This window comes from Schistocerca piceifrons, chromosome 8 (assembly GCF_021461385.2).
Source record: "Schistocerca piceifrons isolate TAMUIC-IGC-003096 chromosome 8, iqSchPice1.1, whole genome shotgun sequence".
In the NCBI taxonomy this organism is placed as follows: Eukaryota; Metazoa; Arthropoda; class Insecta; order Orthoptera; family Acrididae; genus Schistocerca; species Schistocerca piceifrons.
Window position 1 is genome coordinate 1,927,495 of NC_060145.1, and position 16,432 is coordinate 1,943,926.

The 16,432-nt window shown below is 41.4% G+C and overlaps 1 protein-coding gene across 1 annotated transcript in view; it reads right to left on the reverse strand.

Annotated features, from left to right (window-relative positions):
• LOC124711675 (flotillin-2) overlaps positions 1-16,432 on the reverse strand; it is a 328,442-nt gene that overhangs the window by 212,258 nt on the left and 99,752 nt on the right. The gene's annotated exons all lie outside the window — the stretch shown is intronic.

The following is a 16,432-nucleotide window of genomic DNA, read 5'->3' on the forward strand; positions in this document are numbered from 1 at the left end:
AGAGACGCAAACATTATGAAGCTTTGAAACATATATAAGATGCAATTTGTCCAAACTGTTGCAACCATAACTGAAGGAGACTGGTTACTTACATTTTTTTTACAGATTACTACTGACTGAAAGTGTAATTAATTTTGTTTTCAGCTGTACACAACAATTTCGGTTAGTAAAATTAGTTATAGATGACTTCCTACCCAAAGAATCATTACATTCTACACAGCAGCCCGTTTACTTGAAACCTTCCCTGCACGCAGGTGCAGTGATAAGTGTGGTACGTTTAAATAAAATAGAGAAAACTTAGTTAAACAACGTTATTGTTAGTAAGTACGATCCTCGTAGCAGTTTTGTTCAAATTTTCACATACCTCAAGCAGATATTGTTGCACCAATAATAGTCGGTGACTGATGTCACAAATATTGATTCGGTGGATAAAGATGAGTAGGCATGTGCGAAGTCGACTTTTACGTCTAATTTCAATCTTTGGGACCTGGATAAACTGAAAGAACCAGAGGTTGTACAGAGTTTCACGGAGAACATAAGGGAACAATTGACAAGAATGGGGGAAAGAAATACAGTAGAAGAACAATGGGTACCTTTGAGGAATGAAATAGCGAAGGATCAAGTAGGTAAAAAGACGAGGGCTAGTAGAAATCCGTGGATAACAGAAGAGATACTGAATTTAATTGATGAAAGGAGAAAATACAAAAATGCTGTAAGTGAAGCAGGCAAAAAGGAATACAAACGTCTCAAAAATGAGACCGACAGGAAGTGCAAAATGGCTAAGCAGGGATGGCTAGGGGACAAATGTAAGGATGTAGAGGCTTATCTCACGAGGGGTAAGATAGATACTGCCTACAGGAAAATTCAAGGGACCTTTGGAGAAAAGAGAACCACTTGCATGAATATCAAGAGTTCAGATGGAAACCCAATTCTAAGCAAAGAAGGGAAAGCAGAAAGGTGGAAGGAATATATAGAGGGTCTATACAGGGGCGATGTTCTTGAGGACAATATTATGGAAATGGAAGAGGAGGTAGGTGGGAGATATGATACTGCGTGAAGAGTTTGACAGAGCACTGAAAGACCTAAGTCGAAACCAGGTCCCGGGAGTAGACAACATTCCATTAAAACTACTAACAGCCTTCGGAGAGCCAGTCCTGACAAAACTCTACCATCTGGTGAGCAAGATGTATGAGACAGGCGAAACTCCCTCAGACTTAAAGAAGAATATAATAATTCCAATCCCAAAGAAAGCAGGTGTTGACAGATGTGAAAATTATCGAATTATCAGTTTAAGAAGTGACAGCTGCAAAACACTAACGCGAATTCTTTACAGACGCGAATGGAAAAACTGGTAGAAGCCGACTTCGGGGAAGATCAGTTTGGATTCCGTAGAAATGTTGGAACACGTGACGCAATACTGACCCTACGACTTATCTTAGAAGAAAGATTAAGGAAAGGCAAACCTACGTTTCTAGCATTTGTAGACTTCCAGAGAAAGCTTTTGACAATGTTGACTGGAATACTCTCTCTCAAATTCTGAAGGTGGCAGGGGTCAAATACAGGGAGCGAAAGGCTATTTACAATTTGTACAGAAAGCAGATGGCAGTTATAAGAGTCGAGGGGTATGAAAGGGAAGCAGTGGTTGGGAAGGAAGTGAGACAGGGTTGTAGCCTCTCCCCGATGTTATTCAATCTGTATATTGAGCAAGCGGTGAAGGAAACAAAAGAAAAATTCGGAGTAGGTATTAAAATCCTTGGAGAGGAAATAAAAATCTTGAGGTTCGCCGATGACATTGTAATTCTGTCAGAGACAGCAAAGGACTTGGAAGAGCAGTTGAACGGAATGGATAGCGTCTTGAGAAGAGGATATAGGACGAACATCAACAAAAGCAAAACGAGGATAATGGAATGTAGTCGAATTAAGTCGGGAGATGCTGATGGTATTAGATTAGGAAGTGAGACACTTAAAGTAGTAAAGGAGTTTTGCTATTTGGGGAGCAGAATGACTGATGATGGTCGAAGTAGAGAGGATATAAAACGTAGACTGGCAATGACAACGAAAGCGTTCCTGAAGAAGAGAAATTTGTTAACATCGAGTATAGATTTAAGTGTCAGGAAGTCATTTCTGAAAGTATTTGTATGGAGTGTAGCCATGTATGAAAGTGAAACATGGATGATAAATAGTTAAGACAAGAGTAGAATAGAGGCTTTCGAAATGTGGTGTTACAGAAGAATTCTGAAGATTAGATGGATAGATCACATAACTAATGAGGAGGTATTGAACAGGATTGGGGAGAAGAGAAGTTTGTGGCACAACTTGATTAGAAGAAGGGATCGATTGGTAGGACATGTTCTGAGGCATCAAGGGATCACCAATTTAGCACTGGAGGGCAGCGCGGAGGGTAAAAATCGTAGAGGGAGACCAAGAGATGAATACACTAAGCAGATTCAGAAGGATATAGGTTGCAGTAAGTACTGGGAGATGAAGAAGGTTGCACAGGATAGAGTAGCACGGAGAGCTACATCAAACCAGTCTCAGGACTGAAGACCACAACAACAACAACATCTTTTCTGTTCAAGTTTTTCTTGTGCTTTTGAATTTCTATAGCAGCAACAATGAGGTTCCTGTGAGTGAAAGAAGATGATAAAACATGTTTGTTTACGGAAATAGAAGCGGTCATTCATTCATTCATTCAGTCATCGCCTTCCGTAGATCCTATCATGATGGACAAGCTTCGGCGAGTGAAAGTATATATTAACATGAGACAGAAACATCACAGTAACTTAATGCATCTTCATCTACAACTATATCACTACTCTGCAATTCATGCTTAAGTTCCTGGCAGAGGGTTGATCGAACGACATTCAGACGATTCCTCTACTGTTCCACTCCCGAACTCCCACGCGGGAAAAATGAACACCTAAATCTTACCGTGTGATCTCTGATTTACCTTATATTATTAAGACGATCATATTTCCCTATGTAGATCGGCGGAGGATAAAGTTGGTGATGGAAAGAACGCACCACATAAAAAAAAGCCTTTGTTTTAATGACTGCCACCCCAACTCGCGTATCACGTCCGTGATATTCTCTCCCCTATTTCACGACAGTACAAAACGAGCTGCCCTTCGAACTGCCTCGGTGTCCCCCGTCAATCGTATCCGCTAAGGATACCATACCATACACTCTTCTGAGTGTTCTGCCAATAAAGCGCAGTCTTTTGTTCACCTTCCCTACGACATTGTCTATGTGATAGCTCCAACTTAAGTTGTTCGTAACTCTTATCCCTAGGTATTTAGTTAAAAATTGTTGTTGTTGTTGTTGTCGTCGTCGTCGTCGTCGTCGTCGTCGTCGTGTTGAGTCCGAAAACCGGTTTGATGCAGCTCTCCATGCTTATATATTCAGTGTAACTCTCTCAAGCTCCGAGTAACTACTGCAGCCCATATCCTTCTCAGTCTGCTAACTGTATTCATCTCTCGGTCTCCTCTACGATTTTTATTCCCAAACTTCCTCCAATACTAAATTGGTGATCCCTCGATGTCTCACAATGTATGCTATCAAATGAACCTTTCTTTTAGTCAAGTTGTGCAAGAAAATTTTTTCTCCGTAATTCTATTCAGTACCTCCTCATTTGTTACGCGATCTACCCGTCAAATGTTCAGAATTCTTCTGTAGCACCAAATTTCGAAAGCTTCTATTCTCTTCATGTCTAAACTATTTATCGTCCATGTTTCAATTTCATACATGGCTACACTCCAAATACCTTCAGAAAAGACTTCCTGACACTTAAATCTATGCTTTATGTTAAGAAATTTCTCTTCTTCAGAAAAGCTTTTCTTACCATTGTGTCTGCTTTTCACATCGTCTCTAATTTGGACAACATCTGTTATTTTACAGAGCAAATAGCGAAACTTATCTACTACTTTTAGTGTCCGTTTCCTAATCTTTTTCACACAGCATCGCCTGATTTAACTCGGCTACATTCCGTTACCCTTGTTTTGCTTTTGTTGGTATTCATCTTATATTCTCGTTTCAAAACATTGCTCATTCCCTTCATCTGCTCTTCCAAGTCCTTTGCTGTCTCTGACAGAGCTGCAATTTAGTCGGCACACCTGAAAATTTTTATTTCTTCTCCCCAGATTTTAAGGCGTACTCGAAATTATTCATTGGTCTCCTTTAATGATTGCTCAATGTGTAGACTGTTGAGGACCAAACATTATAATAAAGTTTAATTCCGTTACATACACTGTGTTCCAATTTTTACTACAATTCGCGTATTAAAACTGGTATGGCTTTGTAACTTAATTCTCCTTCATTAGGAAATGTCATACAAATCTTCTACAAGACATACAATTCCTTAACGCTGCTGGAAATTTTGGTCCAGCAACACGACCCGTGTTACGTGATATACTTTTGTCACGTGTACCACATTAGGCTACTCGATGTTTCAGGCGAGAGGAAACACCATGGCACCGATACGCAGTGTCACCTACGCTCATCCGACGCTTGAGAGACGGAATGCCAGCTGCGCAGCGACAGACAGGAAACTCGATCGCCGCCACTTGAAGACGGCGGAACGCGACGAGGCCGAGGCCGTCAGTGGACGCTGACAGGGGCCGCGGTGGGCAGGCAGGACGCGCTGCCCACGCCGTCAGCTGCAGGAAGCCCCTAACCACGTGCACTGGTCGAGCGGGCCACGAGGACAGCTCGGGGGAAAGGTCAGGGACGAGCTGGGGGCGACATCCAACCGCGCACTACCGACACGCAATCGGATTTTTGTATTCATAATCCACGGAGAGTTCTGGTTGAGAGCAACGAATTATTTAGGAATAAAGAAGCGACTCACCGAAAGGCAGAAGCGATGGGTCGTCGACAGATACACATAAAAAAGGTACAGAGATTTGCTTTGCTGGCTTTCAGAATGATTTTCTTTTCTCAAGCTCTAGGAGAAAAACACACACGCCTATGTCCTTACCTTGCGCTCATCCGACTGCCTGGCCCACGGTCATAGTACTGGAGTGATGTGGCGATGCAGGGTGGGGTGGGGTGAGGTCTATAGACACGTGGGAGTCAGGGAGGGGTGGGGGGGGGGGAGGGGGAGAGGAGCGTCTAGCGGCTCATGGAAGAGTGGGCAGCGGTCCGTGGGTCAGCTAGGGACGCAGATAGAAGGGGCAGGTGCCATACGGCTGAGCACACTACTTCACAGACTAGGGTGTGAGATGAGGGCACACAACTAGCGGACACATATTGGACGAAGGTAATGGCAAAGGGATGGTCTACACACACACACACACACACACACACACACACACACACACACACACTATTGGGTGGGAGGATAGCGAGTTACCTCAGGTTGAGGCCAGGGAGGTTACGGGAACAAAGGATCTGATGTAAGGACAGCTCTGCCTGCCCCGCTAGCCTTGCACTCTAAAGCCGTCGGCACACGGACCGTGCATCCGAACGTTGAGCGTACCGAGTTTCTGACGTCATGGCGTGGAATAGGAGGTTCAGGAGTCTCCCCGAACGTGCAGGGCAATATCTAGCAGGTCAGATATTCTGAGCGTGCGTCTCAGCGTTCACCAATGAGATGGGACAACATGCACACCATCTTCCTTCAGCACAGAGTTGTGAAGCGCCATATTGGCATTCATTTCAAAATAGTTCCAATCGCTCTGAGCACTATGGGACTTAACATCTGACTTAAGCCTAACTAACCTAAGGACATCACACACATCCATGCCTTCGTTCGTGTAACGGCAGTTGCTTGAAATCAGCTTTACTTAACGGTTTATAATCTAAGACGCTGTGGGTAGCGTGTTGGAAATGTGCTTAAAAGGAACTCTTCATGCGTTACTCGCAGGCTAGAGCTGTTGTTTCAATTATTTCATCATGATTATATGGTTAATTTTTAGAGCGAGAATGTCGCCTAGGGCAATGGGTTAGATTCTAGAATGACACTGTGGGGTGGCGGGTGGAATAATTGTTAATGTTCCTATTATTTATTTAATGCTGTTGTTTGCCGTTCTCAACACTGGCTCTCTAACTACAATATTGGAAACCAGAAAGTGATTAGCAAAACGTGAAGCCTGTAATTAGAATTCCTAGTGCCCACTTCATCTGAGAAATACATTCATAGCTACAGCTTATAGCTCTGAGGAATTAGGAGATTGTCTGGGATTCATAATCAAAAACCATTTTCTCTAAAATGTTCACTATATTCTGAAAGTCACAGACCAAAAAGAATCCACACAATCCAACTACCAGAGCAGTTCAGAGTCTAATGCGCTCATGCCACTATAACTGTTCAAATTAAATGTTTAAGTGAATGCTCGCCATAATTTGATGATAATGTTCATCAAATGCCACGCTAAATAATGGTAGAATGTCTGTTCTGCGGCGGACGTGAAAATACGACATAAGCAAACTAAAGATAGATCATTAACGTCATCCCAAAATTAACACTTCACTCGAAAACGATTTCATGGTTACGCGTATCCCGAGTAACTTATTACTGCATCCGTGGCTGTTTATATCAACGATACCGACGCGACGCGACTCCCGGCACAGGTGGTGCGCTTATCAGCGTCTGGAGAGAACTGTGGCCTTTTTTCTCTCGCGCAGCTTTCTTACATATAAAGCCGCGGCGCGGACGGCTAAGGGAACGCCTGATCAAATCGGCTCTCCCGACTAGCCGCTGGGCTAGTAATGCACCACTGTAAGTTATCGAATAAATCATCGCTTCCTTTGCTGATAGCCGATGAAGCTTTCAATTTAATTGTGCAATCAGCACACAACTAAGTAATCATAATAAAAGGCTGATGTGGCTAAGTCAAATATTTTGGGCGAGAGAATTCATTTAATTACACTACACGCAGTAGACGAGCTCTGAACTTGCCCTTCGGAGATACGCTATCGCTATAGTTTTATAGTTATTCTGTTGAAGCTTCTCACATTTTTATGATTATAGCGGATCTCCCTTCTACTTAAATTTAAACATCCTAGCTTTATTTATTCGCCTATTTAATCTAATCTATCTAGCTTCCTTAATTTCTAAGACAAAAACCAGAAAATCATGAATTTCAACTAAAATTTTAATTTGTGAGATCCAGAATACTGTTTCTACTAAATTATTATGCAAATGGAATCTAAATATAAATTTTTAAGTTTCCAGCTCTTTTCTGTTGCGCCAATGATTTTTACAGAAAAACATCCACATTTCGAAAATGGTTAAAGTTACTGAATTGACATTCAATACCTATTGATTTAGTATTTCTCCTGACATGCTAGAACCGTTTCAGGTTATTTACTTGATTTTTAAAGTATTGCGCAACATTTATGACGTCAGAGCCAGTTACAGCGAAGTGGGTGCCACACAATGGAAAGACTGATGTGAATTTTATAAGGCGTGAGTAGGCTGCTTCCCTACAACACTACTGATTATAAGAAACTAGCTGGTCCTGGCCACGTCTTTCTGTGCCTCAGTCTGGTTAAATGGAAAAGAAAGAAAAGAGAAAGCACACGTTCCTAAATTGTACAGGAATTGGATATACGTCCTAATTTCCTTCTCCCCTCCGTCTCTGTCCATCTACTCGTCCTTCCCCTCTCTCTGCCCATCACCTCTTCTCCTCTCTCTGTACATCTTCTCTTCCCCCATCTCTGTCTCCCTCTCTCTGTACATCACCTCCTCCACCCTTTCTCTGTTCACCTTCTCCTCCCTCATTTCTCCATCTCCCCTTGTCCCTCTCAGCCGGCCGAAGTGGCCGTGCGGTTAAAGGCGCTGCAGTCTGGAACCGCAAGACCGCTACGGTCGCAGGTTCGAATCCTGCCTCGGGCATGGATGTTTGTGATGTCCTTAGGTTAGTTAGGTTTAACTAGTTCTAAGTTCTAGGGGACTAATGACCTCAGCAGTTGAGTCCCATAGTGCTCAGAGCCATTTGAACCATTTTTTCGTCCCTCTCTCTCCCCATCCTCTTCCTATGTCCATCTTCTCGTCCTCCTCTCTCCATCCATTTCTTCTGTTCTGCTTTCTACCTCCATTTCCTCCCACCCCTCTCTCCAACTAGTCTTCTTTCTGTTCTGACCTTGTGTCTTGTTAATTGTTATTGTATTAGTATTTGAATCACACCCGATAAGCAATAAATCCAACTTTCATGTTTGCTAATTTGCTAACAACATTTCACGTATAGCCTTCGTCCGTTCGAATGTTCATTACAGTATTGTGTAACAAATTAAAGTAATTAAATGAAACAACAAGTTTATTGTTACCAGTCACTGTTTCTTTACCATCACGGCGCGTTTCAAAGGTTTAAACCTCCATCATCAGCTGGATATACATTTGTTAAAAAGACATTTATGTGTGTATTGTGCTACGATTTTTGGAGGAACTTATGGCACTGCCTAGTGGAGAAACAAACAAAATACTATTTCAGAGCATGGTTTTGGGTTTCTTCTGAAAATTAAACGTATATCTAACAGAAAACATAAAATAAGTAAAATGAAGTACCTCCAGTGGTCACAGGTTCCTTTTACTGTCGTAACACATCACATGTACACTGTCATACTTTGTAAACAAATATGGCGTATGGAAACTACTGCGGGCAAGGATCGAATAGCAGAACAGGAAACATTGTCACAAAGTACAAATAATACACAACGTAACAACAATAGTACAGAATAAATTTTAAAGGATTTGGAGGTGTCTGTTTTGAGGTGTCGAATACGAGCGTTGGAATAAATACCTCAGCTTGTATATAAATCCGATTTTGACCAGTTAAAATAGCTTAAACTTTGTATTCGTTTATACAATCAGGTGAAATATTACCAACTTTAAGTACAGTAATCATATTTACAACAGTGGTAAAATTATACACAAATAACAATTTTTGTTGGAATTTATAGACGGATATGAAAGGCTGGAGGCAGAGACGACAAAGAGAAAATGAGAGGGAGAGAGAGGGTGGAAAGAGTGACTGTATGAGAGCAAACTTTACAAGGCAATGGGTCTTAAGATTATATCTGTTACATGTAATAACTGCCTAAAGGTTGGGGTAATGCATTGGTTAATGCATTAAAATATGCAGCTGGATTTACAATTTGCGCCAGTAGTTGATGTATCGTACATATAGTTTCAGGCTGAAAACAGTTACAAGCTGTTGGTGTGATGATATATCTGTAAATGAGATCAATCTGTTGTACACTTGGCGGCTGTCATGGTAACATAACTAAATATTTATGGTAAATATTAAGGGGGGAGAGAGAGAGAGAGAGAGAGAGAGAGAGAGAGAGAGGGGGTTGCAATTTCAATGACGTAGGCAGTTGCTGAAAACAGAAATGATACTAGAATGAGATTTTCACTCTGCAGCGGAGTGTGCGCTGATATGAAACTTCCTGGCAGATTAAAACTGTGTGCCAGACCGAGACTCGATCTCGGGACCTTTGCCTTTCGCGGGCAAGTGCTCTACCAACTGAGCTACCGAAGCACGACTCACACCCGGTACTCACAGCTTTACTTCTGCCAGTATCTCGTCTCCTACCTTCCAAACTTTACAGAAGCTCTGCTGCGAACCTTGCAGAACTAGCACTCCCGAAAGAAAGGATATTGCGGAGACATGGCTTAGCCAAGCCTAGGGGATGTTTCCACAATGAGATTTTCACTCTAAAGTTTGGAAGGTAGGAGACGAGATACTGGCAGAAGTAAAGCTGTGAGTACCGGGCGTGAGTCGTGCTTCGGTAGCTCAGTTGGTAGAGCACTTGCCCGCGAAAGGCAAAGGTTCCGAGATCGAGTCTCGGTCGGGCACACAGTTTTAATCTGCCAGGAAGTTTCAGAAATGATACTATTGTAAATAATATTATTTTTGTCACTTAAAATGGATTCATGTTCTTTTGTTTGCTGCTTGTATATGTGGAGTGTTTCAAGGAAGTCTATTTTCTGCCTTTTGGTTGGATGTGAAGGATGCTGATACTTGTGTTGTTGACATGGTGTTTTGTTTAATGCAGGTGGGTGGCTACTGCTGATGTGTGGTATTTTTTGTTTTATAGTGCTGCCATGTGTTCTTTGAACCTAATCTCAAATGACCTGCCTGTCTGGCCTATGTAGAAGCAGTCACAGTCCAAACATTCATTTTTGCACACACCTTTGTCGTGAAGTGGGTTTATGTGCTGATGTTGTGGGGTAACTTCTGTCCAATATTGTTGTCTGTGGTAAAGGATGTGCATATGCCTTTTTGTTTGAAGACATTGGCAATCTGATGTGAAATGTTACCTAGAAAGGGGATTGTATTGAAGATATTATCTTCTTTTTGTTTTTTGTGTTGCGATTGTTTTTACCATTATAGAGTGTTTTAGGGTGTCTACTATGGAGCTGTTATAACCATTTGCAATAGCTGTTTGTTTTATTATTTCAATTTCTTGATCACATTTGTCTTCGGAGAGTGGTAGCTGGATAGCTCTATATTGATCATGTACCGTAATGTTGCCATTTTGTGGGCTGTGGCGTGACAAGAGGAGATGTGGATTGTGGTATGTGTTGTGGTAGGCTTCTGATAAATTCAAACTGATGTCTGTTATTCTTTATTCTGAGGGTAAGGTCTAAGAAATGTATGCTGTCATCTCTTTGGTGTTCAACTGTAAATTTTATGTTTTCATGGGAGTTGCTGAATAAGTGGTTCAACTCGCTGATGTCATCTTTAATGCCTTTGGTTAAAATGATGGTATGATCTACATATCTATAATAGTAGATGATATTTTTGAGGAGGTGGTGATTGGAATTTAGGATTTTGTCTTTTACGTTACTTATAAATATTTCAGCTAGCAGTCCAGAAAGATTAAACCCCATTGCCAGACCATCTGTCTGTTTGTAGATTTTATTGTTACATTTAAAATAGTTGTGTGAAAGTGTGAATTCAAGCAGGTCCATTAGTTCAGTAATGTGAGTTGAAGGGATTTTTTTGTACTTTTGTAGGTTGGCATTGATTATCTGTAGTGTGGGATCTATTGGCACAGACGAATAAAGGTTTTGTATGTCAAATGAGGCAAGTGTGGCTCCATCAGGTACTTCTATGGTTTTGACATGTTGTGTAAATTCTGTTGTGTTTTTAAGAGTTCTCCCATCATTGAATGTGTATGCTTCTTTGAGAATTTTGAAGAACATTTTGTTGAGCTTGAATGTTGGGCTGTTCCTACAGTTCACTATAGGACTGATGGGTGTCCAATTTTTGTGCATCTTGGGTTGTGACCTAAGCCAAGGTGCTTGTGGGCTCATTGTCACAATATTTCATGCTTGTTGGATGGTGAGTAGAAAGTTGATGTTGTTTGAAATGTGTTTAATCTCTCTTTCTATTCTGGCTGTTGGGTATTTATATATTTCTGTTATGCTGTTGGTTTGGAAGAAGTCTAAAGTTTTTTCTACATATATTGCTCTGTTCTTTACTACACTTGTGTTACCCTTGTCAGCTTTTGCAATCATTGCATTATTCATGTTTAATTTAGTCTTATGGTAAGTGTAAGGGCTTCTCTGTTTTCTTGTACGCTGGGAATGGTTTGGCATTTTCCTTCTTAATAAATTCGTTAATTTTGTGGCAGGCTACTATTCTGTCATTTTGCCTCTTAAAGGCGATGGCTGAGATGTGTGTGGCACTAGTGATGAGCTTTTCTTTGTTCTTATGGTCCCTCACGCCATAAAAGTTGCAACGATAACCTTAGCATGCGTTAATCACTCCACTTGTCTTTCCCATAGCTTTCTAAAGACGTTAAGAAGTTGACCGTCCCATAAAAAAGGAACTCTGGGTAAATATACGAATTTAAACATTAACAAATTACATGTCCCCATCCGTACATCATCTTAGGTGACGCACCCTTAAGCGTGTCAGAGTGAAGTGCATAGTAAGATACGTCTTTAAAAAAGAAAAAATAACAAAAGCTTGTGTTCTCATTTCCTTGTTATGACTGAATAATTTCACGCGTTTGCGCAAGACCTGTTTGTAATGGCTGTATGACGATTAAGAAGCCAAACAACGTGTCACACAGACTAATATCGGCAAATAAAAAGAAACACAGAAGAGGATTCCGCCTTATGCAGGACACCGGCGTCCAAGGGTTTTTTTTAAGCAATCATAGAAAAGACGATTAAAAATAAATACACCTTCACTTGGATTCGACTCCTTCAAATGGTTCAAATGGCTCTAAGCACTATTATGGGACTTAACATCTGAGGTCATCAGTCCCCTAGACTTAGAACTACTTAAACCTAACTAAGCTAAGGACAGCGCGCAGTTCCATGCCCGAGGCAGGATTCGAACCTTCGACCGTAGCAGCAGCGCGGCTTCGAGACTGAAGCGCCTAGAACCGCTCCGTCACAGCGGCCGGCTCGACTTCTTCAGTTCAAGTGCGAGTGTTCTATGTAGCGGAACACACTACCCAATGCCCTAACTGGATATCGTTGTTGTAACATCTTGAATAAAGCTACTTTTGTACATGTGATTACTCTGTTACCAAATTGACATTATTTTACGTCAATTTTCTACCGAATTTTTGCATATAGCGAAATCCAGCTACGGACTTTTTGAATTGCTAAAATGCAAAGCTTGCGATCTATAGCTTTCATGTGTGAACTTTTTTCACCCTGCATGCATCAAGTACCCTTCACAGTAATTCGTGGTAAACGACTGCAGGTGTAAATGCAGAAAATAATGCCTCTTACGGTTGGCGACACTGCGCCGACGCGGATTCTTCGAGTATTTGCTGCACTAAATAATTATGAAAGAACGTTGTTATTAAGCTATTTTTAAACGTGTACAGGTATTATAAATATAAGTGTTGTTAAATTAGTAGAAGTGTTAGTGAAGTATAAATTAAGATTAAACGGGGTAAGAAGCGTATTTTTCTTCTCGCGCCTGTAGCACGAATCCTAGGCCTAATTCCACGCGCGCGAATAGTAAGTAAGCAGTGAATTAAACTTATATGTAATCACCAGTTTTTTTATTCAGTACTCTTTCAATTTATTTATATCTGCCTGAATAGTTTCTAGGGTCCTTTGTTTACGTTTTAGTCAGTACTTAAATCAGTTTATACGATTTCTGTTTTTACCATGAGTGAGAAGTGTGGGACATGCCGTAGGATCGTTAGTTGCGGGGTGTGGTGTGATGGGTGCTGTAGTTTCTTTCATTGGGGCGAATGTAGTGGCGTGGGAAATGGGGACATAAATGAGGCTCACCAGTGGTATTGTAGGATCTGCAGTAGAGATAGGAAAATACTGGAACAGGAAAGGAAAATTGTAGCTATTCAAGCTGACTTAGACAAGGCAAGGGAGGATCTGGACAGGGGGGAAGGGTGACCAGAGGTGGGAAGTGGCAACAGGTAATAGGAAGAACAGGCAAAGGAGAGCATCAGACAGCTTTGTAATAAATCTTGAAAATAGATTTGATCTGTTGCCTCAGTCAGAATCGGATGAGCCTCATGTAGCTCAAGCTGTAGAAAGGGCACAAAAAGCTTTCAAGGACTTGAAAAATGTAGGGAAATTTGTAAAGAGAAAGTTCTGTTGTTAGGTAGCTCCCTTGGTAGAGGTGTTAGTCAACTACTGCAGGAAAATCTAGGTCCAGAGTACCAGATAATAAACTGTTTCAAGCCTAGTGCAGATCTGGGTCAGGTAACAGAGGATGTAGGTTCTTTTTGCAAGAATTTCACAAAGGAGGATACCGTGGTTATAGTGGATGGTCCGAGAAATAGCATTGACAGAGACTCTGAATATTCCATAGAGAGTGACCTGGTGAAGATAGCATCAGCAATGAAGCATATGAGTGTGGGATTTGTGTCTGTGTTGAGATGCCATGATCGGCCTCATTTGAACTCTTCCGTCAGGAGGGTGAACTTGGAGTTGGAGTGGCTGCTTAGGACGAATATAGGGTCCCATATTGGTTTGATTCCTGTGGATGCTATCGATAGGTGGGACTACACTACGCATGGACTTCACCTCAGTAGGAAAGGTAAGGGAAAACTGTCTGGGTTGGTTGCAGAAAACTTAAGGGGGGGACACTGTCACAGGTGGTGAAATACCAGTGGTCACAGGTGTCAGAGGGATGTCTTTTTTAGGATAGGGAAGGGGGAAAGAAAACGAGTTTTAAGAGAGATTGGCAGACACACTCAGTTTCAGAAAACAGATGAACAGGGGTCAGATTTTAGCATACAGCCTCCATTTAAACAATGTTTAACAGAAAGTAATCAGAAACTGCCAGTTCATCTTCGCCAAAGCGGCTATAATCCCATTAGTATGCAGTATCGGTTATCTTTATTACACCAGAACATTCCGGGACTCAGAAATAAAGTTGATGAACTACTCATTTGTATTGATGAAATGATTTAATCTAACCAAATTGACATAATCTGCTTCTCTGAACATCAAGTGACCACTGGTATAGGTATGTTAGACATGTCAGGATTTAAGCTAGCTTCCTACTTCTGCAGAGTAGATATGGATGGAGGAGGAGTTGACACATAAATTCAAGAACATTGACATTAATAAATTGTGTTTAGAGCAGCATCTAGAAGCAAGTGCAACAGAAGTAGAGTTCCATAACAGATCCTATATAATAGTAACTATTTACCGAGCACCTGTAGGAAATTATAATCTATTCATAAATCATCTAGAAGCTCTTTTGGGTTATTTAACAGGAAGAAACACAGAAATTTTGATTGCTGGTGACTTTAATACAGATTTTCTAATGCAATCTTCCAGTAAACATTTACTGCAGTTAGTAATGTCTTTCAATCCAACTCACACTCTAAACTTTCCAACTAGGATCATAAGCGCGTGACTGCGTGTGAGATCGCTCTCTAAGTTTTCATCTATTTTTAGTTTTCAGATATATATTTTAACTGTTTTTGTGATAATATTTACTATATAAGTGACTTATTAGTGGTTTCTTCATTCACCTCTGCATTTCGTGTGTTGTGGCCTGATATTTGCGAGTGTTTCGTATCGAGCAACTTAACCTCTTACCCGTGTTTACATTCCGCGCTGACCAGTTGCAGCTGTAGCGGCGCATCGAAAGCTAAGTACTAATTAATTGTTTGTGTATAGTATTTTATTTAGGAACTTTAGTGGTCTTCAACCGGTGTTCTTGGTGTTTTCCGGTGAAATAACTTCAGAAGAAATTTTTGCGAACTGCTTTCAGTTTCGTTACTGTCATTAGACGTTTGATTTTCTTTCTGTGTTAGTATTTTGTTATATTCTCATTTGTTGTTGATTAATACTTTCAATAATAGTAGTTACTTCCCTTGTAGAGCAAGTTTGTGATAATTGTAGTCAGTTTTTAACATCTTCTTATTGTAGTAGCGGAACTTAGATAAAGTTGTTTTCTTGTTTCAATAATTGTAAAATTTTACCATGAGTGAGAAGTGTGGGCTTTGCCGTAGGTTTGTGAGTAGTGGATTGCGGTGTGAGACTTGTTCGAAGTATTTTCACTGGGGGGAATGCAGTGGGGAAGCCAGTGGGCATTCTGGTGAGATCCTCTCCTGGAACTGCAGGTTATGTAGCAAGAGTAAGTTGATAGAGGAGCAGGAGCGTAAGATCTGTGCCCTTCAGGTGCAGTTGAAAAACGCACAGGAGGAGCTAGATAGGATGAGGAGGGAGAAGGGGGTTGGGGAATGGGAGCTGGCTGTTGGCAAGAGATCTGCTAGGAGAAGGAGATTTTCAGATAGTTTTACTATTGGTGTTTGTAATAGATATGACCAACTGTCAGAGTCTAGTGGAGAGGAATCTCTAGTAGCTGTAGATGTAGGAAGTATGCAGCAGACCTCAGCAGTTACGGTGGCTAGGACAGTTGCAAAGTCTAAGAGAAAGAAGAAGGTTCTGCTGTTAGGTAGTTCTCATGGTAGAGGTGTAGGCCAGCAGTTGCAGGAAGTTTTGGGGAGTGAGTACCAGGTCACCAGCATTGTGAAGCCTAATGCAGGATTGGCTCAGGTGACTTTTAACATAGGGGGGTTATGTAGGGATTTTACTAAAGAGGATCAGGTAGTGATTGTGGGTGGGGCTGGTAATAGTATTGATAGGGATGGGAAGTATGACATAGATGGTGACCTGGAAAAGATAGCCACTCAGACTGGCAACACGAATGTGCATTTCGTGGAACTGTTTCAGCGTCACGATCGGCCTCATCTTAATATAGCCGTCAGGCGTAATAACATGAGACTTGGGGGTGCGCTGATGACAGAAGTCACATTTCAGTGGTGTCGGTGGAGTCTATCAGTAGGACGGGTTTCACTAGACATGGCCTGCACCTCAACAGGTATGGGAAGGGGAGGTTGGCAAAACTTATAGGTGACAGCATAGGTGGGGGTGGTGGGATCACTCATGGGAAAATTCCGGTAGTTGTGGGTGTTAGAGCTGTACCTTTTTTAGATTGAAGTCAGCTGATAGGTATTCCTGCTTAAGGGA